The 25,685-nt window shown below is 47.3% G+C and overlaps 1 protein-coding gene across 1 annotated transcript in view; it reads left to right on the top strand.

Moving 5' to 3' along the window:
* Positions 1-12,623: 12,623 nt before the first annotated feature.
* Positions 12,624-25,685, top strand: part of ABRACL (ABRA C-terminal like) — a 29,195-nt gene continuing 16,133 nt past the window's right edge. Inside the window, exon 1 of the mRNA XM_090040476.1 lies at positions 12,624-12,738. The gene's annotated coding sequence lies outside the window, so the exon portion shown is untranslated. The remainder of the gene's footprint in view (positions 12,739-25,685) is intronic.

The following is a 25,685-nucleotide window of genomic DNA, read 5'->3' on the forward strand; positions in this document are numbered from 1 at the left end:
TTCTCCCTGTCTTGGGCTTGAACCCTGGCAGCTGGGTTTTGCCACAGTAGCCTTTGAACTGCCTCGGCCCTAGCTGGTTCCCTTAATTAATCAGGGCATGGTGTCTTTCCTGCCCTGGCTCACCACAGTGTCCTCAGCATCTCCTGGTAAGTTTCTTTCCTTTGTTTTAATCCTCGTGCTACACTTGTCAGGGTGCTTCAGCCACCCTGTCACAGCGAGGGTTCAACTTGTGGCTGGCATAGGCTATGAGCTGCTCCACTCTTGTCTTGGGACAACACAGCTCCCATGGCATGATTAGAGGCATCTGTCTGACAAATGTAAGGCCGTGTGAAATCAGGAGTCTTTAGGACAACATCAAGATACAGTGCTGTTTTCGTTCTCTGAAATGCTTGGAGGCATGATTCATCCCACTTTATAGGGTCTGAGCTTTTTCCCTTCAAAATGTTTGTTAATGGTGTGGTCACCTCCGCAAAATGTGGAATAAAGTGCCAGTAGTAATTGGCTAGCCTGAGAAAAGCTCTCATCTGTTTTCTAGTTTGGGGCAGAGGGTAGGCTCTTATGGCCTCTATCTTATCGGCTAGCCAGTCGGATACATCCCTATCCCACTGAGAACCTGAGAGATTTGGTCTCTGCTTTTCCCAATACGCATTTTCCTGGGTTGGCAGTTAAACCGGCTAACCAGAGTTCCTGGAGGACTACCCAAAGGGCTTTTAGATGTTGCTCCCACTCATTTGAGTAAATGATGATGTCGGCCAGGTAGGCTGCAGCATGTCTTTGATGTGGGGCTAGTGCCCAATCGATTAGTCTTTGAAACATCGCCACTACACCACGTAGACTGAAAGGCAAGCATTTGAACTCATAAAGACCCAATGGAGCACCAAAGGCAGTTTTTGTTTGATCATTCTTTTGTATTTGCACTTGCCAATATCCCTTAGTTAAGTCCAAGGTGGATATAAATTTTGCTTGCCCTACCCTCTCTAGTAATTCTTTAATCTGTGGTATTGGAAAAGCATCAAATCTAGAGATAGTGTTCAATTTTCAAAAGTCTACGCACAGCCTTAGTGATCTGTCTGGTTTTGGCACAGCCACTAAGGGGCTTCGCCAGGGGTTTTGAGCTAGCTAACATTTTATCTATTTCAGCCCTTATTAGGTCATAATGATGATAAGGGATTCTCGCAGAGTACTCAGGTGCCCTGCGCCTAAAAGCAGAAATGGCTCAGGAGAGACCCCTAGTGGTGAGAAGGGGGAGGCTCAACTGCCAGTCACCAGGGCAGCACAGGTGCTGGTTGCTAGGGGAACCAAGAGAATCAGCTGACAGGAAGGGGCAGGGGTTGGCCTCCTCTTAAGCCCAAGCATGAGGCCAGGAGAGCAGTTCCTCTCTGGCGGCCAAGGAGGGGGGAGCTCGGCCAGTGCAGAGAGAATGGAGAAGATAGACTGCATGAGCATCCCCTGGTTGTGGCTATGAGTTGGAGTATTTTCCCGGTAGGGATAGAACGTTGTTTTGACTGGACGGTTTAGTTTTATGTTATAGCCCAGGGGCTTTGTGGGTTTTTTTGTGTTTACTGTTTTAACCGGAGGACCGGGTGAGGCTATTAGGAGTTGGAGGAGGCCTCATAGGAGCTCCATGGTAACGTGGGGCCCTGGTGCCAGAGAGGGTGCAGTGTTTTGGGGGTGCATTGACCCCAGTCCTGGAGTGAGATGGGACGGTGAGAAGCCCCAGAGTGAGAGGGGATGGTGAGGAGCCCCAGAGCAGGAGGGGGCAGTGAGGAGCCCCAGAAGTAAAGGAGAGGGCCAAGGCATAGGGCAAACCATGTCAAATACCATTTGCGAGGCTTGGGCTGCAGTGTAGGGGAGGAAAAGGAGTTGCAGATAGTGCCCCCTGACACCAGGCTTATAAAATGGGCAGCCTCCCGCTAATTACATCACTCAGTCAATTAAGATCAATGCATGGCAGGCGAGTAAGCAGGCAGTTAGCCCAAGACAGGAAGGCAGAGCCACCAACAGAAAGGCTCCAGTGGAGATACCCCTGTCACAGGGATCCTCTGCCATTTCTCCCTTACCACTTTGCCTTTTGGTGTAATAATACTGTGACTTATTCTCTTTGTGCATCCAGGAATTTTGCTAAACACATTGCAAATTTCTTGTACTAGCTGCTTCAACTACATCTTTTGTCCCCCCATGAACTGGGATCCTAAACAGATGTCCTTTGTAAGTCCCCATTCTTCTGTTTTGTTTTGTTTTTTTTCTCCTGTTTTACATCTGATCTCTCTCTTACTGGGGTAGAGAATAGACTTTCTGTTTCTTGCCATAACCTTAGCAAATTAATGTGGTAAATTTATTTCTCTTTCTTGTATCCCCAGGTGGAACACTTCGTAATCTACTAGGCTGATTCATCTCACTATCTCAAAGGGCCCTTGCCAGCATGTCAGGGACTTACTAGTAGCACTGGGAAGGAGCACTAATGCCTTTTGTCCCTCCCTGAGCTTTCTCCTCTGTACACTCTTGTCATAACACTCTTTTTATTTCTACTGCACTTAACTGAGATAGTCTCGAGTGACTTCTCTGGCTCTCTGTAGCCGGTGCCTCAGTTCTTATGTGTATTCAGAGGGTTGTGGACCCGTAAATTCTTCTCTTTCCCAACCCTCCTGTACTATATTTAAGAGTCCTTGAGGTTGATGTGTGTACACAAGCTCAAATGGGGCAAACCACAGGGAAGATTGAGGGGCTTCCCATATGGCAAACAAGAGTTGGAGGCACTAACAGGTTCCACTTATGGGACTCCTCTTGGGCACACTGACACAACATATTTTTAAGAGTACCACTGAACCTCTCCACCAACCCATTTCTCTGGGGATGATACACTGCCATCTGCAGGTGCCGGATTTGAAGCACACTGCAAAGCCTGCAGATGACATGTACCATAAAACTAGTCCCCTGGTCAGTAATTATCTCTTTGGAAATGCCAACCCTCAATATCCACTTCAGTAATTCCTCTGTTGCCTGATGTCCTGTAACTGAGTGAAGTGGGATGGCATCTGGGAACCATGTTGCATAATCAATTAGGACTAGTATAAACTGGTGTTCCACTGAACTCTTCGGTAGTGGCCCAACTATGTCCAAAGCTATCCGTGCAAAAGGGTTTAAATATTAAAAGGACTGAAATGATTTAATAGACATTAGGGGTGAAATGGACCTCAGAAAATCACTGAGTCCAGCCCCCTGCCCCAGGGGCAGAAAGTCAGCTAGGGTCAAAGGATCCCAGCAAGAAAAGTGTCCAAATGTTTCTTAAAAGAATCCAGAGTAGCTGCTTGCACCACCTCTGGAGGGAGTCTATTCCAGGCCTTCGGGGCTTGCACAGTAAAGAAATTTTTCCTTATGTCCAGCCTAAAACCATCTTGGAGGAGTATGTGACCATTGGACCTTGTTATCCTTGAGATTTCATAGATTTCATAGACATCAGGGCTGGAAGGGACCTCGAGAGATCATCGAGTCCAGCCCCCTGCCCAAAGGGCAGGAAGTCAGCTGGGGTCATAGGATCCCAGCAAGATAAGCATCCAATTTACTCTTGAAGGTGTTCAATGTAGGTGCTTGAACCACCTCCGCTGGCAGACTGTTCCAGACCTTGGGGGCTTGGACAGTAAAGAAATTCTTCCTTATGTCCAGCCTGAAACGGTCTTGCAGGAGTTTGTGACCGTTCGACCTCGTCATCCCTTGGGGCGCTCTGGTGAACAGACGTTCCCCCAGATCCTGGTGGTCACCCCTGATAAACTTATAGGTGGCCATCAGATCACCCCTGAGCCTGTGCTTTTCCAGGCTAAAGAGTCCCATGGCTCTCAGCCTGTCGTTGTAAGGTCTGTTTTCCTGACCTCTGATCATGCACGTGACTCTCCTCTGGACTCTCTCAAGCTTCTCCACATCCTTTTTGAATTGTGGAGCCCAAAACTGGACGCAGTACTCCAGCTGCGGCCTCACCAAGGCCGAGTACAAGGGGAGAATGACGTCCCGGGATTTGCTCGAGAAGTATCTATGGATGCAAGCCAGCGTTTTGGTCGCTTTATTAGCCACAGCATCGCATTGCAGGCTCATGTTCATCTTGTGGTCAATGAACAGGTATTCCCCCAGATCCTGATGCACACCCCTTATATACTTATAGACTGCCACCAGGTCACCCTTGAGCCTGCGCTTTTCCAGGCTAAAGAGTCCCATGTTTCTCAGCCTATCATCGTAAGATCTGTTTTCCTGCCCTCTGATCATGTGTGTGGCTCTTCTCTGAACTCTGTCATGCTTCTCCACATCCTTCTTAAATTGTGGAGCCCAAAATTGGATACAGTGTGCCAGCTGCGGCCTCACCAAGGCCGAGTACAGCAGGAGGATGATATCCTGAGATTTCCTTGAGAAGCATCTATGGATGCAAGCCACAGTTTTGTTTACTTTACCAGCTGTGACATCACATTGGTGGCTCATGCTCATCTTGTGGTCAATCATGACCCCCAAGTCCCTTTTGGCTGTGGTGCTAGCAAGTGCAGCAGTGCTGAGCCTATAAGCGTGATGTGAATTTTTTTCCCCCAAGGTGGAATACCTTGCATTTATCTGTATTGAATATCATTTGTTTCTTATCCTCCCACTTTCTAAGCCTAAATCTGACACTACCAGCATAGATTGTAGTGGGGCCTGTTGGGGTTTCCTTAGGCTGACCCTTTGGCAATTTGGACACACTCGGCAGAAGTCTTTGACTTGCTTATACAGGTGTGGCCAAAAACACTATTTGGCCAAATGTGCTTCCGTTTTTGCCCTCCCCATATGTCCTCCCAGAGGATTCGCATGTGGCAGTCTCAGTAGTGGGGCCCAGTAGGGTTGAGGGATCAATAGCTTAGGTATTTCTTGCCCTTCTTGATGACCTTTTAATTCTATAAAGTAGGCCCTTTCTAAGTTCAAACTGGGGTAATGTGCAACACAACTTGGGGCAGATTACTTGTTCATTGTTCATGGCCAGCTCCATCTGGATAATGGCATGGAATGCCCCCTCTCCCACTTGTGCCTCTCAAAAGTGTGTGTTGCTGGACAAACTCTCTAGGTCAGATCCCTCCATGTTCTCTGATTCTTCTCCTGTGCGTCCTAGTCAGTCTTCTCTCTGGGTTCTTGCCACCTACAACACCTGGTAGATCTCTTCCCAGTTATGGCCCAATATTGTTGGGTAAAGTAGATCCTCTGCTAGGCTGTAGCAGGGCACTAAGGTGCCTGCTACTGACAAACAGTAGTATGGGCTCAGCTGCTGGTTGCTAGGGGCAACCAGGAGGAGCTAAGGGCCAACACCTGATAGGTGAGCAGACCGGAAGGGGCAGGGCTGACCACCATAAAACAGAGATAGGAGGCTGTGGGTGCTCCTCTCTCCTTCCCTCTCCTGACTAGCAGCTGGATCAAAGGGGCACGGTTAGGCTGAAGAAAAGAGCTTGACCCTGAAAGGGAAAAAAGGAGAAGGCCTGGGGGTATAAGTCACTAGCTACAGGTGCGATATGGTGTGGATTAGAGAACGCTTGTCAGAGAGAACCTTTTAGCCAGGAGGCTTATGTTTTAGTTACAGCCCATTGGTTATGTTATTATGTTGGTTGTTTGTGTTTACTGGTTACCGGAGGACCGGGTGAGGCTGTAGGGGTTGGAGGAGGCCTCATAGGAGCTCCACAGTAGCATGGGGGTTCCTGGTGCTGGAGAGGGCGCAGAGTCTGGGGGCCAAGCACAGCTATGGCCACCTGAGCCTCGATTGTGAGGAGCCCCAGTGGGGTGCAAGACCCGAGAAGGGGGTCTGAAGGCCAGGCATGGCTATAGCCACCTGAGCCTCGATTGTGGGAAGCCCCAGGGGGGCTCAAGACCCAAGAAGTGCGTCTGGGGGGGCCAGGCACAGCTACGGCCACCTGAGCCTCGATTGTGGGAAGCCCCAGTGGGGGCGGGAAACGCAAGGTGAGGCCCCAGTGCAGGCGGGAATCGCGAGGTGAGGCGAGGCCCCAGTGTGGGCAGGAATTGCGAGGCAAGGCAAGGCCCCAGTGCGGGCAGGCATCGCGAGGCGAGGCCCCAGTGTGGGCGGAAATCATGAGGTGAGGCCCCGGAGGGGGCGTGAGTGCAGAGAAGGGCCCCAGTGTGGGCAGCAACTGTGAGAGAAGCTAGGGAGTGTCCGTGGGGTGTGGGTAACTGCGAGAAGCCCCAGAGGTGAGAGGGGGCAGTGAGAAGCCCCAGAGGCGGGCCAGGGGGGCGCCCGCGAGGGCACCAAGAGAAGAGAATTGACTGGACAACATCCGGTACACCTGCGAGGCTTGGGGCGTGCTATCAGGGGTGGTAGGAGCCACACGTAGCCCTTGAGGCTGGAGTGCACCAGGGCAACTAGCCAGAGCATTGGCCAAGATAAATCAAGGCACCGTGTCGAAGTAGATAGTAAAGGCAGCCTCCCCTAAACACTTAAGACATCAAAGACATGGTGGGCGAGATGGTGAGGGTGCGTTGACACCGACTTGACATGGTAGGGGGCGCTAGGGGAGTTCACAGCACCCCTAGGTCCCATCCTGTCACATAGGCCAACTGGCATCTCTCTGGCTGTATTGAGGATTTCCACCCGGTACCTCTTTCGGGGATACATGGAGGGTTGTCAATGCATGCATATCATCTGGACTGCCGTTGCATCTGGTGCCCAGTCGAGAGAAGCTAGATCTGCCTGAATCAACGTTTGGGCACAACTGGTATCAATGATGGCTTCTATCTTCTTCTCCCCAGCTGTTGCCCAAACCGTAGGTTGCTCTCTGTTCTTTTCCCAGTTGCTGTTTCCTAGGGTACAATTCATCATTTCACCTGGACCACTATCCTTCGGGTCATTCTGGTACTCCTGTGCTTTGAAATACGTGTCTCCTGAATGGGGCCCCTGCCGAGGCATGCTGGTACACTCCCTGGCCATATGTCCCAGCTTACCACACTGAAAAGACCATGATGCATCAATGAGCCAGACGTGCTTCACGTGCCTCTTTGCATTCAGCCCACCTTTCAAAGTCCACTTACAGCTATTTTCTCCTTGGGCACTATCAAAATCCTCTTCCAGGCTCAGAGCTTCCACCAATGATTTTGGACAGTGACATCTCACCCACTTTTGTGTATTCTCATCCAAGTCCAAGAGAAACTGTTCTAACAGGATCTGGTTGCATATATTGACCTTGGACATCTCTTGTGGCCTCAGTCACTTTTCCAGTAGATCTGCCAGGTTCTGAAGCAAGATCCTAGGAGACTTATCCACTTTCTTCTTGTTAGCTTGGAACATCTGGCAGTATCTTTCAGGACTGATGTCCAACCAGTATAGAATCATAGAATCAATGAGTCAGAAGGGAGCTAGACAGATCATCGAGTCCGACACCCTGCCATGGGCAGGAATGAGCACTGGGGGTGGGAGGGGTCATAAGACCCCAGCCAGGTGCCTATGCAGTCTCCTCTTGAAGATTTCCAGGGAAGGTGAGAGAACCACCTCTCTGGGAAGCTTATTCCAGGCTCTGGCCACCCTTACAGTGAAGTAGATCTTCCTAATATCTAACCTAAACCTATCCTCCCTCAGCTTGTGGCCATTGTTCCTGGTGACTCCAAGGGGGGCCCTGGTGAACAGACTTTCCCCGAGTCCCTGCTGGTGGCCCCTGATAAGGTTGTAGGCAGCCGCAAGATCCCCCCTCAGTCTCTTCTTGCGGAGACTGAAGAGGTTCAGGTCCCTCAGCCTCTCCTCGTGGGGCTGGCCACGGAGGCCCCCAACCATACAAGTGGCCCTCGTCTGGACCCTCTCCAGGTTCTCCACGTCCTTCTTGAAGTGCAGTGCCCAGAACTGGACACAGTACTCCAGCTGCAGCCTGACCAGCATTGCATAGAGGGGGAGCAAGGCCTCTCTGGATCTGTTAGTGATGCCCCGTTGATGCACGACAGGGTGTGGTTGGCTCTGCCTATTGCTTCGTCACATTGGCAACTCATATTCATCCTGGAGTCAATCATGACTCCAAGATCCCTCTCTGCCTCTGTGCTGCTGAGAGGGTCAGCCCCTAACCTACAACCATAATGCTGGTTCCCTCTCCCCAGGTGCAGCACTCTGCACTTGTCCTTGTTGAACCGCATCCTGTTCAGGTCTGCCCACTTCTCTAACCGATCCAGGTCTGCCTGGATGCAGTCCCTACCTGCTGGTGTATTCACTTTACCCCACAGCTTGGTGTCATAAGCGAACTTGGACAGGGTGCTCTACACACCCTCGTCCAGGTCGCTAATGAAGATGTTGAACAGCACTGGCCCAAGCACCAAGCCCTGGGGGACTCCGCTGCCTACACCCTCCCAGGTCGACATCGACCCGTCCACCACCACCCTCTGTGCTGCCAAGAGGGTGCGCCCCTGGAGCCAGTTTGCCACTCATGTGACTGTGCATTCGTCAATGCCACAGTCCCTCAGCTTGCCCACCAGAATTGGGTGGGACACTGTGTCGAAGGCCTTCTGGAAGTCCAAGAAGATGACATGAACTTCCTCCTTCCCATCTAAGCTCTTTGTTACCTGGTCATAGAAAGAGACCAGGTTAGTCAGGCAGGATCAGCCTTGCACGAACCTGTGCTGGTTACCCCTCAACATCACTTCCCCTGCAGGGCTCTCACATATGTGGCCCTTAATAATTTTTTCAAAGACCTTTCCCAGCATAGAAGTGAGGCTGACTGGCCTGTAGTTGCCAGGCTCTTCCTTCCTTCCCTTCTTGAAAATAGGGACCACATTGGCCCTTTTCTAGTCCTCAGGGACTTGGCCCAAGCACCAGGAGTCCTTAAACAGCCGTGCCAATGGCTCCGCAATGACATCAGCCAATTCCCTCAGCACCCACCAATGAAGGTCATCCGGGCCCGCCGACTTGGATACATCTAAGCCCTCCAGGTAATCCTTAACTAGGTCTGAACTGAAAGTCGGAGGACTCGCATCCTTCCTGGGCCTCTCTACGCTATCACCCGAGAGCACCTCATTGTCAGCAGACAGGAACACAGAGGCAAAGAACTTGTTAAAGAGTTCTGCCTTCTCTCGCGCATCCGTCACCAACTGCCCTGCCCTGCCCTGCCCTGCCCTGCCCCATAGGGGTCCGGTGTTACCCTGAGACTTCTTCTTGCTACCTATATACTGGAAGAAGGACTTTTTGTTATCCTTAATCCCAGAAGCTAATCTAAGCTCCAGTGCTGCTTTGGCCTCCCTTACCAAATCCCTACAAGCTCGGGTCAGGGAGGTGTACTCCTCCTTTGTCCCTGTCCCCTGCTTTGACCGCCAGTACACTTTTTTCTTTGCCCTCAGGCCAGCCTGGATATCCAGCCATGAAGGTTTCTTGGACCCTTTTCCCGCCTTCCTGCGCAGTGGAATTGTATCCTGCTGCGCCCCAAGGATAGCCTCCTGTAGGAAGGAGCACCTTTCCTGGACCCCCATACTAGCTACCCCCTGGGCTCCGAGTGCCTCCCTGGACTACTGCCCTGAGCACATCAAAGTTGGCTTTCCGAAAGTCAAGCATTTGCGCTGTGCTAGTTACCCTCCCCTCTGAGTAGCAAACTGGATCATTTAGGATTTCCTTCTTTACTTTGTCATAGTCTAAGATTTCTCCCCATGCCCTGGCTTGGTAGGCAGCTTGTACCCACCCTATCAAGACTACACACAACTGCCCAGCCCAGCAGCTCTGATCTAGCTCTGAGGCTAGCACTGCCCACTCAAAGCTCTCCAGAAATGCTTCTGGATTATTCTGGGGCATCATCTTGGAGACTTTCAGCTCTACTTGGTTCCTCTGAGCCCAGGCCTGTTGTTGCTGCTGCTGCTGGAGCTAGCCTACCAAATGTCAAGTTTTGGAGTGGTTCAGGGTTTTCCATCATGCCCCCTGAGAAATCCATGTTGTTGGATCAGTAAGGCTGTCATCAAGTTCCCAGCCAATGCACCAGTTTTTCAGAGCTTGGCCAAGTTAAAGTTACATGTACACGCACCTGGAACCTTCCCGACCCTGATCTTCAGTCACGCGATCATTTCCCTGGTTTTCTGTAGTGGTAGTCTCAACTTTTTCTTGCCACGTCTTTATGTTTTAGGAAGGTAACAATTGGAAGGTGGTAATTCTCACCGCCACTAGACAACAATCGCTCAAAGTAGGTTTCTTCCGGGGCTCTGACCTCTGCTACACCCTGGCATAGCACCACCCAGATAGTACGCCGCCATTTTGTTTTTTGATCTTAACTGGAGTCTCTTCTTTTCTTTCACAGGCTTGTGTGTGTCTAGATAACCGCCTCAACAGCGCACACTGCTGGACTTCTTCAGTCTCGGGTAAGTCCCACGGTTGGTCAGGGAAGGTCCTTTTGAATATTCCCTCTCCCTGATGGTTAAGCCCTCTAATAATAACAACAGAACAAAATAATCTAAGCTAACAAAAAGAACAGAAGCCTGTCTTGGCTGATAACCCAGGTCCAGGGGATATTGATCTATCTGGGGATATTTCCACTTTAAATAGCTCAGGTTGGGGTTCTGCCCACCTAATGCAATACCCTGCCAGCCTGTAGAGACATGGGCACGGCAGGCAACAGCCACAGATAAAAAGGTGAAAGTAAAAAAAAAAAAAGTACGCTAACAATCGGGGCTCAGATGCTTTACTTCCAGCTGGCCCTTTTTGTGCCATCACTCCCTTGTTGCAAACGTTGTTCCACCCTGTGGCTTCTCTCTGACCAGTGTCTTCTGGCCTAATTAAGCTCTCCCGAGCTTAATTACCAGCTGCCTGCTGGCTCATTGCTGCTGGGGACATTCTGCCCTGCTTCTTGGGGCTCAGGATGCTTAACCCTACTCCCTGGCTCACCACACTCCCTGCACGCTCCTCTTCTGGCTTCCTGAGGCTGCTCTAGTCTCATGGAGCAGCTGCTGCAGAACCGTGGCTCTCAGTGCACTCGTCTTTCCTTCACCAGCTCCTTGGTAAGTAGTTGCAGCTGTCAGTAAGTAGTTCTCCTCTTTCCTCTTCTTTACAGTGTATAAACCATGAGCAAAAGTGGTTGGCAATAGTTTATGAACCAGAAAGGACACAGCTTAATTTTCATATCTGAGTTTGCTTTTCTAGCTGCAGCAAGAAAAAATGTCTCTTTTTACTTGTAAGTTGAGTAAATTTGATGTGGAAATTATCAAAATACAATAACATAAAACCCCCTGCTATCACTGCCATTGAATTACTCTTCTAAATGGAAACACTCTAAAAAGCTAGTGTTGCTTAAAATGTTTTAGTATTGAAGCTGACCTGAAAAAAATAGATAATCTTTATTTTTATGTGGTGTTGGGACCCAGAGGCTTCAGGGTTGAGTTTGACTGCTGTGCTCAGCTCAAGATGCATGCTTAGCTTGAATTGTGGTCAAGACCTGTACCCAGTGAAAGGAGCAGATGGAAAACTAGCGTCCCCAACTTAAAACGAATCAGGAAGTTGACTAATTAAATTGAACAAGAGGAACAGTCAGAGCAAAAGAGGAACAAGAGGAACGGTCACAGCAAAACCTACGCCCACCTAAGAATGAAAAGATAATCACAGAATAGAAAATTTTAGTTAAAAGTAACTGTATTTGGCAAACAATAGCAAGATTATTAATATGCAATAGGAGGAAGGCTTAAGTTAATTTTATGTACTAAGAAATGCAAACTATATGGTATATAAACAGAGGTGAGAGAGTGTACCCTTTGGAACACTCCTGAAGAAAGCCTGAAGTGATCCTGTCATTGATCCAAGATCCTGTCCTCAGATGTGGGAGCCAGGAGCCCCAGACAAGACTTCACTGCCTGATCAAGAAGTGAAGTTGCATTTGCAACATTTCGGGGTGGTGAGCATCTGCTTTGACTAGTTACAAACCTAAAATGTTTAAACTACTACTGCTACTTCAATTTTAATTGGAAGTATAAATTTGCCTTTAGTTTAGGACGGGGTGGGCAATTATTTCAGGCAGAGGGCCACTTACTGAGTTTTGGCAAGCCATTGAGGGCAGTGTGACAGGCAGCCAGGGGCAGATAAATATTCATTTTCTAAATTTTTAGGGGTCCCTCAGGCTGGATAGAAAGACCTGGCAGGCTGCATTCGGCCCACAGGCTGCGTTTTGCCCATCCCTGTCTAGTACAACTGTGTCTGAGTCTCCTTGCCTGGTATAAATCTCATTATAGCGTCACAGGGAGGCAACCGTGGGGTATATTTAAATCAATTGTTTTGCCTGATAAAAAAAGTACAGACTTCATGATATAACACCTAATGTTTTAAAGTTTCCTTTGACGCCAGAGAGGACAAACTTCAGCTGCTGAGATTTACATTAACCAAGTAATGCAACTTCTATGAAAAGGGATTCCAACATGAAAAACTAGTCAGAATAAAATTAGCAAATATTAGACCATAGTTTCTAAGTTTCTTATTCATTTGGAGGCCAGACCTTCTTATGAATTAAATTTCCATAACACTGTTTCCAGTTTTTTACTACAGTTGAGGATCCAGTCCATAATATACATTATTCTCCAACTGATGAATTATGATTGATAAATGATCATTTAATGATTAATTATTATGATTATCCAGTTGATTAATAATTATAATTAATTTTGAAACATATTATCTAGTTTTAATTGCCAGAAATCTTCTGAAGAAAACTGACAAGGAATCTGACCAGTAAAAGATAAGGAATAAACCCTGCTACACTATTTTTCTGCAATCTGGCTGTCTGTTAGCCATTCCTGGTAAGTCTCTCATCTATTGTACAGCCCTGCAGACTGTTTTAAGTTTCAGCTAAAAACTGTAACTCAGGTGTGGAAATGACTGAACAACAGTGGAGGCACTGTCAATATGCTCAAAAAGGCTAGATTTTGTTTCATTATTCTGAATAAGAGATGCATGTTTGTTTAACTGTAGTGACTATAAGACTAATGAGACAATATAGTTTAACTACTATTTTTGCCTAATTTTGTGTTTTTTAAAACCCTTATATATAATCTAGCAAGTTTAGTGCACATTCATACAGAATCATAGAGAAGTAGGGCTGGAAGCAACCTCCATAGATCATCTAATCCAAGCCTGGCTTGTCTAATTCCCACTGTTACAATAATTATTTGTTTTGCTTTCATCTTAAACTGAATAATGTAATGCTACCCCCCTAGCATATTGGTAAAGCTTTTAGTTTCTATTTAACTGGAGAAAAATGTGTGTTGTGTTTATATGTGATGTGGCATACCATATGCATTCCCCTTTTCAAAATCCTAGATTCTTCCATGGCTGTACTGCTGCTACAGATGCTTCCTAATCTGGCTTCACGGGGTATGTGGGGCAGTTCCACCTGGTTGCAGCAGAAGCAGCAGAGCCTATACTGTAGTACCCTGAATAGGTCTCACGGCACCCTGGTATCCCCACTGAGAACCATGGTTCTGGATTACCAGTTGTACTGGCTTACAGCTGTGACAAGTGTACTGATATCTGCACATAGCATTTAGAAGTATCCCACACCTCAAAGAATCCAGAACTGACAACAGAGCATCTTTCTTGTTAACCGAGGTGAGTCCTCAAACTGCCAGATTCCAGTTGGCCATGAACTCACCATACACAGGAATACATTAGTCATCGGGGGGGGAGTGCTTTAATTAGAGTGGCTCTGACAGCTGGTGTAATTAAAGCCCTGCAGTGTCTCGTGTATCAGCATTTCTGCACTTCAGAATGGCGGTGGGGGATTGAACTAAAGCTCATTCGATGAACTTTAGATAAAGTGCCCTTGCCACCATTTTGAAGCATGGGGACACTGATACATGAGATGCAGGAGGCTGCTGGATCATGGTAATTACTCGAGTCTGCTCTGACGTGCTGTAATTTCAGCATGTTGGAGCATCCTCCGCACTTAAGTATAGGTACCCATGATGGCCCAAATTGTGCTGGGATGGTTATCCTTATCCTTATCCTTATCCTTATCCTATTGGACATGCTCAGAAGTGATTCGGTACTGCCCCAAAAGTACTTACTTCCATTTATGTTCCACTGCGACTTAACTTTGTCTTGCACGCAAAGAAATGTTTTGGAAGCTTTCAGAACTGCAGATGGTCAAAATCTGACTATACAACTTGACCCTGAACTGAGCTATATGACAAATTTCATGCACCTTTTGCCCAGTAATCAAGACCCAGGATATTGGAAACACAAAGACTGATGTCCACCACCCTCTGAAGGACTTGAATCATGAGCTTTCATATCACAGAAGTGTAATCACTAGACTATAGGCATGTTCCTATTGAAAGCAGGCCATTGGGCAGTCATGAGGGAGGCAGGTTACAGAAAGAAGGAGAACATCCTTACTCTGTGAGGGAGGTGGACGCTGTCATAGCAGGGGTGGAGGTAGTGAGCTTTTGCTTCCAATATTATTTGTGCATTTTGTATTACAAAGTCATAGAAAACACTGCATAAGCCACACTGGGGACAAACCAGACAGCATTGAGCAGAAAGCCATGGCCACTTTCTTTCAAACACACGACCATAGCAGGTGGTGCCCAACTCTTAAGAAATAGTCCTAGCAGACAGAGCCTAAGCTGTGAGAGATGCGATTTTGAGTCCCTTCTCAATCTGGAGGGCTTCAGACATATCTCACAAAAGTGTCTGCACCATCTGACTGGAGCTATTTTTCACTTTTCTTGTTGAAACTGTGCCATTATGTTGACAGGGATGTCAGATTCATTGGGCTGGAAAAAGATCAAGCAAGAGTTAGCATGACTCTAGCACAGCGAGGAGGAAAGTTCCATCGTTCTGGTCCCTGATCCCAACACTTGATAAGGTATTTTATCATATGACTCTAACATGCAATACATAAGCACTCCTGGAGCATGGACCAGAATTTAATGTCTCCATCACTGATCTGAAAAATTATATTTACTCTTGCTTACTCTGTACCTATGGATTTTGGACTGTGACTCCACAGTGATACAGTTTCAAGAGAAGGGACAGAAAGAATTCTTGTCACAGCACTGCCAATAGGCTGATAGTACACTGTCCTGGGAGATGGGAGATGTGGATTTAGACCCTGTCAGGCTAAGAAAAGCCTATAACCCAGGTCTCTTACTTCCTGGATGAATGTTCTAACCACTAAACTATTATATAAAAGGTGAGCCCCCCTACCACTAGCTATGCTTTAAAAGAGAGAGGCAGTCATGTGTTTTTAATAAGAACAGCTTAGGCACCTAGTTTCGTTTAGCCTATGAATTCCAGTCTCTCATGGGCACATAATTTACGGCTCCAGAGAAATACATAAGCCTCAAGAGAGGTGGAATTTCAGACCCACCCTTTGATTCAGCATATCCTATTAGCTGGCTTAGGTGTCCAGCTAATAGGACACCTATTTTACAACAATAGGCTCCCTATTGATACTGTCCCAGGGACAGAAGTAATGGAGGATACTTACTGGCAGCATGAGACGCAGCACAAAAGGGGTGGAATGAAGAGCCCACGCGGCTCGTCAGCTGCCTCTTTATTCAGTTATGGCTGGCTGATGAAGTCAGCTTCAGACGCTGGCCGGCAAAAATAAAAATGGCAGCTGATGCTGCGGAGCAGGCGGGCAGCATGGGAGAGAAGCTGCAGCCACCACAAGGAGCGAAAGGGATCCTTCCCATGGTACCCTTGGAGCCTGGCAAGCAGGGATGGACGGTGGCAGGGCAAGGCAGAGCACCCCGACTGGAGCCCGCAAAGGACGGTGAGGGAGTGACAAGCATGCCAGCCAGAGGCAGAGCTGGAGCTGCACCCAGAGGCAGAGCTGACCCCAGGTGGGAGTGCCAGGACAACAGGGGTGAGGAGGAAGCCACACCAGGGGGAGAAGACCCCAGGAGAGCCCTGAGGGGTTTACAGTTGTGGCGGGTATCGCCACCATTCCCAGCCGGTTGATGGGCACACCGGAGTGAATACTGGAGGCGATGGGTCAGGAGTAAAGCAACCCCCCCGCTAGAGTCTGGGGCAAGATAGTAAGGGGGCAGGGGGCCACCACGTCCGGAAGTGGCTTATTATTTTGTGTTTTGTTACTAGGTTTATTTAGCTACCCTGTAAGAAGGGGCATAGGGGAAGAGTGTGGGTATCCCCGAGGGACGGGGCTGAGAAGAAACCTCGGAAGATTTACCTTTTTTTGTGTTTCCCCGAATGAAGGGGCAGAGGCAAGGAGGGCTGAGGGGTAGGCCCACATGGATGTACGTGGCTATAGGCCATGGGCATCTAGATGCCAAGTTGGGAGGCGTTATCCCAACAGAGGGGACGAGGCCAACAGTTGGACAATGCACCGAAGGAGGCGTGAGGCCGGGGTGTAGGGGTGGTGGAGCCCCGTGAATGACCGCTGGGTGAACCACAGGCCACTGAGTATACTCAACGACCAATCCCGCCTACTGAGAAACAACAAGTCGTGGCAGGTGAGAACAGGGGAGGCGACTCGAGGGGGAGACATTTACTTGGTCTGTGACATGAGTCTGTAAGGCGCTTGACATCTACCACCAGAGCAAAGGCTGCCCAAGAGCGGCTATTCAAGGCCCGGCAGCCACAGATACATATTTAAAACACTTTTTTACGGTAGGATACCTATTTACAACACACACTGTGTGCTGTAGCTCTCACTCTTAGGTGCCTAATTCAGCGTAGGTGTTGAATTGGGTCTTAAGTACTTAAATTGGGATTGTGAATTCCAGTTCCTCAGCTGGACATAGAGAAATTAGGAGTGGTGGTGCTCAGCATTGGCATAGATATCATAGATTTCATAGACATCAGGGCTGGAAGGGACCTCGGGAGATCATCGAGTCCAGCCCCCTGCCCAAAGGGCAGGAAGTCAGCTGGGGTCATAGGATCCCAGCAAGATAAGCATCCAATTTACTCTTGAAGGTGTTCAATGTAGGTGCTTGAACCACCTCTGCTGGCAGACTGTTCCAGACCTTGGGGGCTCAGACAGTAAAGAAATTCTTCCTTTTGTCCAGCCTGAAACAGTCTTGCAGGAGTTTGTGACCGTTCGACCTCGTCATCCCTCGGGGCGCTCTGGTGAACAAATGTTCCCCTAGATCCTGGTGGTCACCCCTGATAAACTTATAGGTGGCCATCAGATCACCCCTGAGCCTATGCTTTTCCAGGCTAAAGAGTCCCATGGCTCTCAGCCTGTCATCGTAAGATCTGTTTTCCTGACCTCTGATCATGCGCGTGGCTCTCCTCTGGACTCTCTCAAGCTTCTCCACATCCTTTTTGAATTGTGGAGCCCAAAACTGGACGCAGTACTCCAGCTGCGGCCTCACCAAGGCCGAGTACAAGGGGAGAATGACGTCCCGGGATTTGCTCGAGAAGCATCTATGGATGCACGCCAGCATTTTGGTCGCTTTACTAGCCGCAGCATCGCATTGCAGGCTCATGTTCATCTTGTGGTCAATGATGACCCCCAAGTCTCTTTCTTCTGTAGTGCTAACCAACGTAGCACTGCCGAGCCTATAAGGGTGCTGCAGGTTTTTCCTCCCAAGGTGGAGAACCTTGCATTTATCGGTGTTAAACACCATGAGGTTCTCGTCTGCCCATTTGCTAAGCTTGTCCAGGTCAGCCTGGATCACCCGCCTATCTTCTGGCGTGGATGCTTTGCCCCAAAGTTTGGTGTCATCGGCGAACTTGGCCAGTCCACTCCTGACTCCAGTGTCCACATCATTAATGAAGATGTTGAACAGTATGGGTCCAAGGACAGAGCCTTGAGGGACCCCGCTGGTCACAGGGCACCACGATGAGTGACTGCCATCAATCACAACCCTCTGGGTCCGACCACAAAGCCAATTTCCCAGTCAGCGGATCGTGGTGGAGCCAAGGCCACAACTGGCCAGTTTGGCCAAGAGGTGATCATGGGATACCAGATCAAAAGCTTTTTTGAAGTCAAGATATATGACATCAATCTCTTCTCCCTTGTCCAGGTGATAGGTCACCTGGTCATAGAAGGAAATGAGATTGGTCAAACAAGACCTACCCGCAACAAACCCGTGCTGGCTGTCCCTTAGAATGTTAGCTTGGGCCAGTCCCCCAAGGATGGCCTCCTTAATAAACTTTTCCAAGATCTTCCCCAGGATAGAAGTCAGGCTAATGGGCCTGTAGTTAGCCGGATCCACTCTCCTCCCTTTCTTGAAGATCGGCACCACATTGGCCTTCTTCCAGTCTTCAGGCACTACACCAGAGCACCAGGAGTTTTCAAAGATCCGTGCCAGGGGCTGGGCTATGACGCTCGCCAGCTCCTTGAGTACCCTGGGGTGCAGATTGTCAGGGCCGGCTGACTTGAAGGTATCCAGCTTCTCAAGGTGTTCCTTCACGAGGTCAGCATTGATGGAGGGTAGGGGATCCCCCTCACCCAGATTTCCCTGTCCCATAGCAGGCATGGGCATCCCGTGTGACTGATGAAAGACTGACGCAAAGTACCTATTTAACAGGTTGGCTTTTTCCTGGGCGTTAGTTGTCAGTTGCCCCATCTGGTTTAGCAGGGGTCCAACATTGCCCTTGCTTTTCCTCCGGCTCCCCACATATCTGAAAAAGGACTTTTTGTTGTCCTTGATGCCTGAAGCTAGTTGGAGTTCAGTTGCAGCCTTGGCTTTCCTGGTTTGGTCCCTGCAGGACCGGACCAGCGTGGAGTAATCCTCTTTGGAGGTGAATCCCGTCCTCCATCCTTTGTAGGCTTTCCTTTTTAGCCACAGTAGGTCCGCTAGGTCTCTGGAGAGCCAGGGGGGCTGCTGTGTCTTCTTGCTGCCTTTCCTCCATGTTGGAATAGATTTAGCTTGTGCATTGAGGATCGCTTCCTTGAGAAGCAACCACTCTTCTTGAACTCCCATCTCCCTGGGGTCATGGTCCCTGAGGGCCTGACCGACTAGCCTCTTGAGCTTATCAAAGTCGGCTTTTCTGAAGTCAAGGACTTCTGTGTTGCTGACTGACTTGCCAGCTTTACGGTGGATGGTGAAGGTGATCAGCTCGTGGTCGCTGTCACCCAACTTCCTATCAATCACTAGGTCGCCGATTAGGTCGTCCCCCGTAGCCAGTACCAGGTCAAGCAGCACTTTGCCTCTCGTTGGCCCACAGACTTCTTGAGTCAGGTAGAGGTCATCCACGCACGAGAGAAAGCTTTGCGCCCGCTCAGATTTAGCTGAGTGATCTTCCCACGAGATGTCCGGGTAATTGAAGTCACCCATGACAACCAAGGTCCTGGAGCAAGCAGCCTCGGTCAGTTACATGTCTAAGCTCATCTGTGAATCTGGGCCTTAGTGTTAATGTGCCTCAGTTTACTATCTTTAAGTAGCAACAATAATACTCCTCTACCCCATAGTCATAATCACAAGGAGTGTCATGGGAATAGAAACTTTAAAGATTGTGAGTTGCTCTGGTATTATAATAAAAAGGATCAAATAGTTCCCTTAGATACAGAGCAGGGGCAGGCAATTATTTTGGGTGGAGGGCCACTTACTGAGTTTTGCTAAGCCATTGGGGGCCACATGACAGATAGCCAGGGGCAGATAAATATTAATTTTCTAAATTTTTTTAGGGGCCCTGCATCTGGCACCCTCTTGGCTCCTGGCTGCAGCATCTAGAAGGAGGCATGGACTGGTGCACAGTGGTCACTGGGCTCCACACAGACCTGGGCACACAGCATCCCCATGGCCAGCATAGCCAGGTGCACGACCCCACTGCCTTTATAATCCACACCCATCCTGCATGGGCAGTGCATGGAAGCATCTGGCTTGACAGTAGCTGGAGCCAGGTAGCCTCTTGCTACTGCTGCTGCAGTTGTCTATTGGCCTGGCCTTGCCAGGGCCACAGTCTCAGGGCAGAGCCTGGAGCCCAAAGCTGCCCCTCCAAATATGGGTCTCTGCTGGCAGCCTGTTGGGCAGGATGGGGCCTGAGCCAGGGGCCTGAGCCTGCTCTCCTCAGGCCAGGGGTCTGCTCCACCCACTGGGATGCTACACACACACATGCAGATATGCATGCATACACTTGTGAGAAACCCATGCTCTTGTCCTGCCCCACCCCACCCTGGCTGATCCCCTTCAATCTGGGAATTTTGTTTCAACTTTCACCAGCTGGCCAGGATGCTGGGACAGCCTATGAAATCTGGGACTGTCCTGGCCAAACTAGGACGTATGCTCACCCCACTTAAATAGAGCCAGTAGGTGAAACACCTCAACACACACTTCTGTTGAGTACCTTTTTCTCCAAATGTTGTTGTACTCAAGTCCCACAACACATTCCCTACCAACTTGGTCTTCATGCATCTTTACAAGCCTTCAACTTCTGTCTTATAGATGTCAGACAACTTCTACCTAGCACATCTGTATAGTCGTTCTGACATTTTTTAAGCTGTCTATTGCATTACTAATATTATGGGCAGAGCTTTCCCTAGGGGTGTGCGGGGCCTGGAGCATATCAGCCTGTGCAAGGCCAGGGGGTGGTGAGTGGAGTGGGTGCAGAGGGGTGGTGAGTGGCTGGAGTGTGGAGCAGGGGTGGGGGTGGTGGCAAGTGGCCAGAGCGCAGAGCTGGCAGCATGCAACGGTTGTGACGGGGCCTGTACAGTACTGTCTGTGGAGCCCCCGCAAAGCGCGGGGCCTGGGATGGTCGCCCCGGTTCGCCCCCCTAAGGACAGCCCTGATTGTGGGTCTAATCTTGCTGTCTGAATACAAGTGGAACACCTCATTTTTTCCTCAGAGAGATTTATACCTGGGTTAGATGAAAAACAGACTGGTCATTTATGTAATGTTTTTAGGTGTCCTTTTGTTTCCTCATCATAGTTATGAACAATATCACTAAGGCTGGGAAGAAAGAGAAATGATTTTTCTTGTGGCATGTAACAGCAGGTAGTCATTGTAAGAGTCTGGGGAATCACCAGTGCTGTCAGGGCAGACTCCATCAATGTTGTTATCTGCCTTTATTAGTATTGTTAGGGGTTAGATGTTACTGACCACATCAGGCTTCCTCAGTTTAGATGATTTGTGTGAAGGCTGTCAGAATATCTGTGATGCTGTGCCCTTACTGACCTGATTTTTACAAGGAAGAGACCATAAGCTTCAGCTCTTAGTGAGAAAAATCTCAGCCAGGTTTATTGTCCACACACAAACCTAGACACTAGTATCCATAACCAGCCAGTCCCATGGTGATAGCTGAGTTATTTGCAGGCATGGAACAAGATAATACACAAAGGATGCACCCCATAAACCCAGCTCAAAGTATTCAGGGATCCCAGGCCACTCTTTACACACCAGTCAAAACAAATTCGTGTTTATACTTCCTAGAACACATCCTAGTTCTCGGTGATTACTAAAACATCTGTAGGTGACATCAATCACATCCTACTTCCCATCTGTTAATGTGACCTTCCCACTAGATAGGGACACCTCTTTGTCAGGTCACTCTGATATTTGTTTTGGTGTCCTGTACTGGTCTTATCAATTCGCTCTGTATCTGCTGGCCTTGTGAAATACCTATTCAGTAACTTTCCCAGCAATTTTATGCAAGTCATATATGGCATGCCTAGTTCCACATTCCTTAGGGCCTACTTCATGCTGCTGGCAGGGCCTCTGATTTGTCTATGCACAGATCAATGGTTGTATTAATCCATACTCCAGCAAGGCCTACAGTTAGGAACAATACCTTTCTCTGCCTGCACTGAGACCGTTTACTAAGCAGAAGGATTGAAAAGAACACCATAGTGCTTCTAGTTTTGTTAATGTGAATATGTCTTTTCTGAAGTAGCTGATATTTAAAGAGTAGGAGAGTGGTCAAGTATGATAAAAATATGGCTGCAGCTAGATAAAACAATTTTGCTATTTTCCTGACCGACTAGCTTGCTCCAACCAGTATATTTTTACCTCTGCCTGTGCCTTACTGCTACAGTCTCTAGAGCCTTTCAGGATGTTATGACCTCACTGACTTACTATCTGTTTCTCATCTGTAGCCTGTAGCCAGTAACCCTGCTTCTGTCTGAGGAAATGACATCTCACTTCTCCATGAAGTTAGAGGCTTTGTTTAAGGATATGGCAGAGTCCCCATCACTCAAAGTCTTTAAAACAAGCCCTGTTTTTTTTCCTTAAAGAGCACTTGTGGCTAAAACAGCAATTATGAGATGAATATAAAAAATGCTGGTTGAGGTTCTATGGCTTGTTTTATTCATGAAGTTAGACTAGATGACTATAATGGATTAGAAAGGGATCTATGAATCATGCCCAGCTTCATATTTAGTGGAACTGATGGGTGAGTAGAGGCATCAATCACATGGTTTTTGGAGAGTCCAAAAGATTTCTCTCTGTAGTAGAAAACTTTATAGAAAAAGAAACTTTTATTTCCACCAATGTCAGAAGGTAAGGAGAAAGTTACATTGTATATAAAACTCCATTTCTCTAGAGGAAGTGGAAATCTTGCATTGTATCTTTCCCACTTCCTCTGCAGATTGCCTAATTAGACTGTTAGTACTCTAGGACAGTGACTCAGGTTCTTGTGCCTGTAAAACACATAGCACACCTGGCTGTGTTATAGAAATAATCACAATCTGGCAGGAACGAGACTCTTGTTAAAGCTGCCCCATATTTTCTGTTTAGTTTTCTGTTAAGCAGTCTCTACGTCAGTCTCTCACTTAAAAAAAATCTTTTTTTGTTAGCAGGGCATGGGAACTTGGAACCAAATTGTAGTCCCTAATTAATAGGCTGGTGGAATGACCTCCCACATGTATTCTGTATTTTCATATGTTGTTTTTTTAATGGAATTTTGGAAAAACAGAATACCAAAAAGCCCTGATTTCCGTAGTGTTCCCATTTGTTGCCTCCTACTGCTGCTTAAGATGTAACATTGTGATAATCAGTGACTCAGCTCTCCCTCCCTCCAGCTCATTTGCATATTTGGGTAAAGTCTCTCTCTTCTGGTTGTCATGGCATCCACTGCCTTTGATGACTGATTTACCTTGGACTACCACAACATTGTATGACAAGGGAGGGTCACAGGAGAAACAGTAATGAAAGCATACTGTGTTTTGATAAGCTCCTGCTGTGTTCCTTGTGGTTTGTACTTTGATAAGTTATGCTGTTTCTTTTCAAAGAGTAATGGTTACTTTCCTCAAAAAGCGATATGTAAAAATAAGATATTAAATTACAGTGCCTTTTCATGTATATAGGTATTTTATTTGCATCCTTCTTACAGATTTGGGGCCATGATTTAAACCACATCTTTCAAAATAATGTTTTTATCACAAGTTTCTTAATGAGAAGAATAAATAGCAGTAATAGCTTTAGTCTGAAAATACTTCTTATTGTAAGTGACTGGGGCATACATAGGTGGTCTGGCCACCACAGGAAAGCAGGGTCTGGGGTGGAGTCAGAGGACAGGAACCATATACCAAAGCCAGAGGGAAAGCCAGAAGCAGATGATGCAGTCTAGGGTCAGGGGGTCAAAAGCCAAGTACCAATCTGGGGGACAATCATAGAAAATTAAGGTTGGAAGGAAGCTCAGGAGCTCATCTAGTCTAGCCCCATGTTCAAAGCAGGATCAACCCCACCTAGATCATTCCAGCCAGGGCTTTGTTGAGCCAGGCCTTAGAAACTTCCAAGGATGGAGATTCCACCACCTATCTAGGTAACCCATTCCAATACCTCACCAGTCCCCAAGTGAGAAAGTTTTTCCTAAAATCCACAAAGCAAAGTCCAAAACCAGAGTCAAACCAGGGTCAGGAGTCAGGGAATAGAACCACAGGGAAATTCAAAGCCAACATTTAGAAATAAGCTAAGTGCAGGAACCAGGAGGCTTGCTACAGAACCATTGACTGGCCTACAGACCCAGGGCTCCAGCTGATGCTAAATAGATAGGTGGTGCTACAGCAGCCAGTTAGGATGATTGCTGCTCTTCAGTTGGAACATAGCTCAGTAGCCAGGGTTTTCTGCAGGTGTGGCTGCTACAGTACTTGGCTCAGGCTGGCTTGCCTGTTCCATGTCCCTGACACTCATATTCCATTAAGGATAAACCATGCACAATAGTCATTTTATTATTTAGATAAAGGTCCACCTTGCTGGTATGGTCATATGATGATAGAATACCTGAGAAATTCAAACTTCCTAAACATTTAAAACCAACTTCTTAATCCCAGAAGTACATTGTTAATAAGAAAACAGGAAAATAGTATTTGCTCCATAATCCTAACTTCTGCTGTTATTTGTGTTCTAAAAAGGTTATTGTGGATTCTTTGCATAAGCTATTGCTCTTAGTATATCACTCAACATTGTACTGTACTCAGCACTGTAAAACAGAGATCTTCAAAAATATAGCAAAATAATAATGTGAAAAATATAAGTCCTCTGTACATCTTGTGCGCAGTTACATTATTTTATATTGTTGGCCATGTAGCACTCAGAATGCGTTTCATTCAAAAATCCCATTTCATTTCAATACAGCTGAATTTTCATCATTCCAACATATTGGTAAGACTGAGTGACGAAATGTGGATTTTCACAAAGATCACAATACAATTGAACATAAAAATATGTAGGTGCTTTAATATTTAAATAACATTTCATCAAAATTTCATTAAAAATATGGGAATGCTAAAAAACTAATACCTTTGCCTAATCTTAGTGAAGATTGCTCCTGTCAGTAAACTAATTCATATCCCAGTGGCTTAGAAAATTAGAAAAGAATAATGTTACCAATTAAAAAGGATTAAAAGATTCTGAAGTCAAACAGTTGCAAGTTAGAGAATGATGGAATAAACTTTGTCTACAACATTTTATTTCATCCAGTTTGTACATATACATGATGAGGCAACCTATTATTATTATGTGTGGCAGTGACCACATCTGAGGGGTTTGGTGGAAAAGACTTGCCAAGTACCATAGAGGAACCTGATCCAGCTCTCCAGAGCATTATTCAACTGCCCTAAGCACAAGACCATCCTTCCTCTTACTAAAATCTATTCTCCCATCTGCTGTAAACTTTACAACCTCTGTAGCATTGATTCTCAAGTGCAGTGATGCAGCAACATCTTAATGTGCAGCCACCTACACATAATTCACAGGTTAAATCCAGAGATTTCAACCCAATATTTTACAGGTGAGGCAGGGATCCTACACACAACAGGCATCTGAGGATGACTAAGGTTTGGTAATAAAGAATATATTATTTCACTACATAATTCCAAGTCATTCCCAGAGCAGACTGAAATGTGTCCTGAGTGAATCTGGGGTTATGTGCAAAACATCATAGCAATAAAGACTTTATCATCATGCATAAGCAAAAGCAAACTTAAGTAAGGTTAAATGGGCAATATTCATTCCAGCATTGTCTAACTTGAAGTAACTGACTTTGCAATCTTTTAATCCTTCTTTATTTTTGATTGTTAAGTTCCAATCAGGGGTGTTCAACTCTTGGCCCATGGGCCAGATCTAGTCCACAGCACAGTGTCATCTAGCCTGTGGGGTGCCCCATGAGTCCAGTAATTTGGTAGCAGGAGAGCAGTGCTCTCCCATAGAGAGCTCTAGGCCCCATGAGCTGGATTAGGCAGTTCCAGGCTGCTGGGCCACTTGTTTAGTCTGCAGGGCCAAAAGGTTGAGTACCACTGTTTTAGTTTATTAGTAAGCACTGCCTTACTAAAATTAGATTAAGTGATTTTTCTTGTGTAAAAAAAGATCCTTTGATTTTGTGAAGATTTATTTAT

This window comes from Crocodylus siamensis, chromosome 1 (genome assembly GCF_052110815.1).
Source record: "Crocodylus siamensis isolate JL-2025a chromosome 1, ASM5211081v1, whole genome shotgun sequence".
NCBI lineage: Eukaryota > Metazoa > Chordata > Crocodylia > Crocodylidae > Crocodylus > Crocodylus siamensis.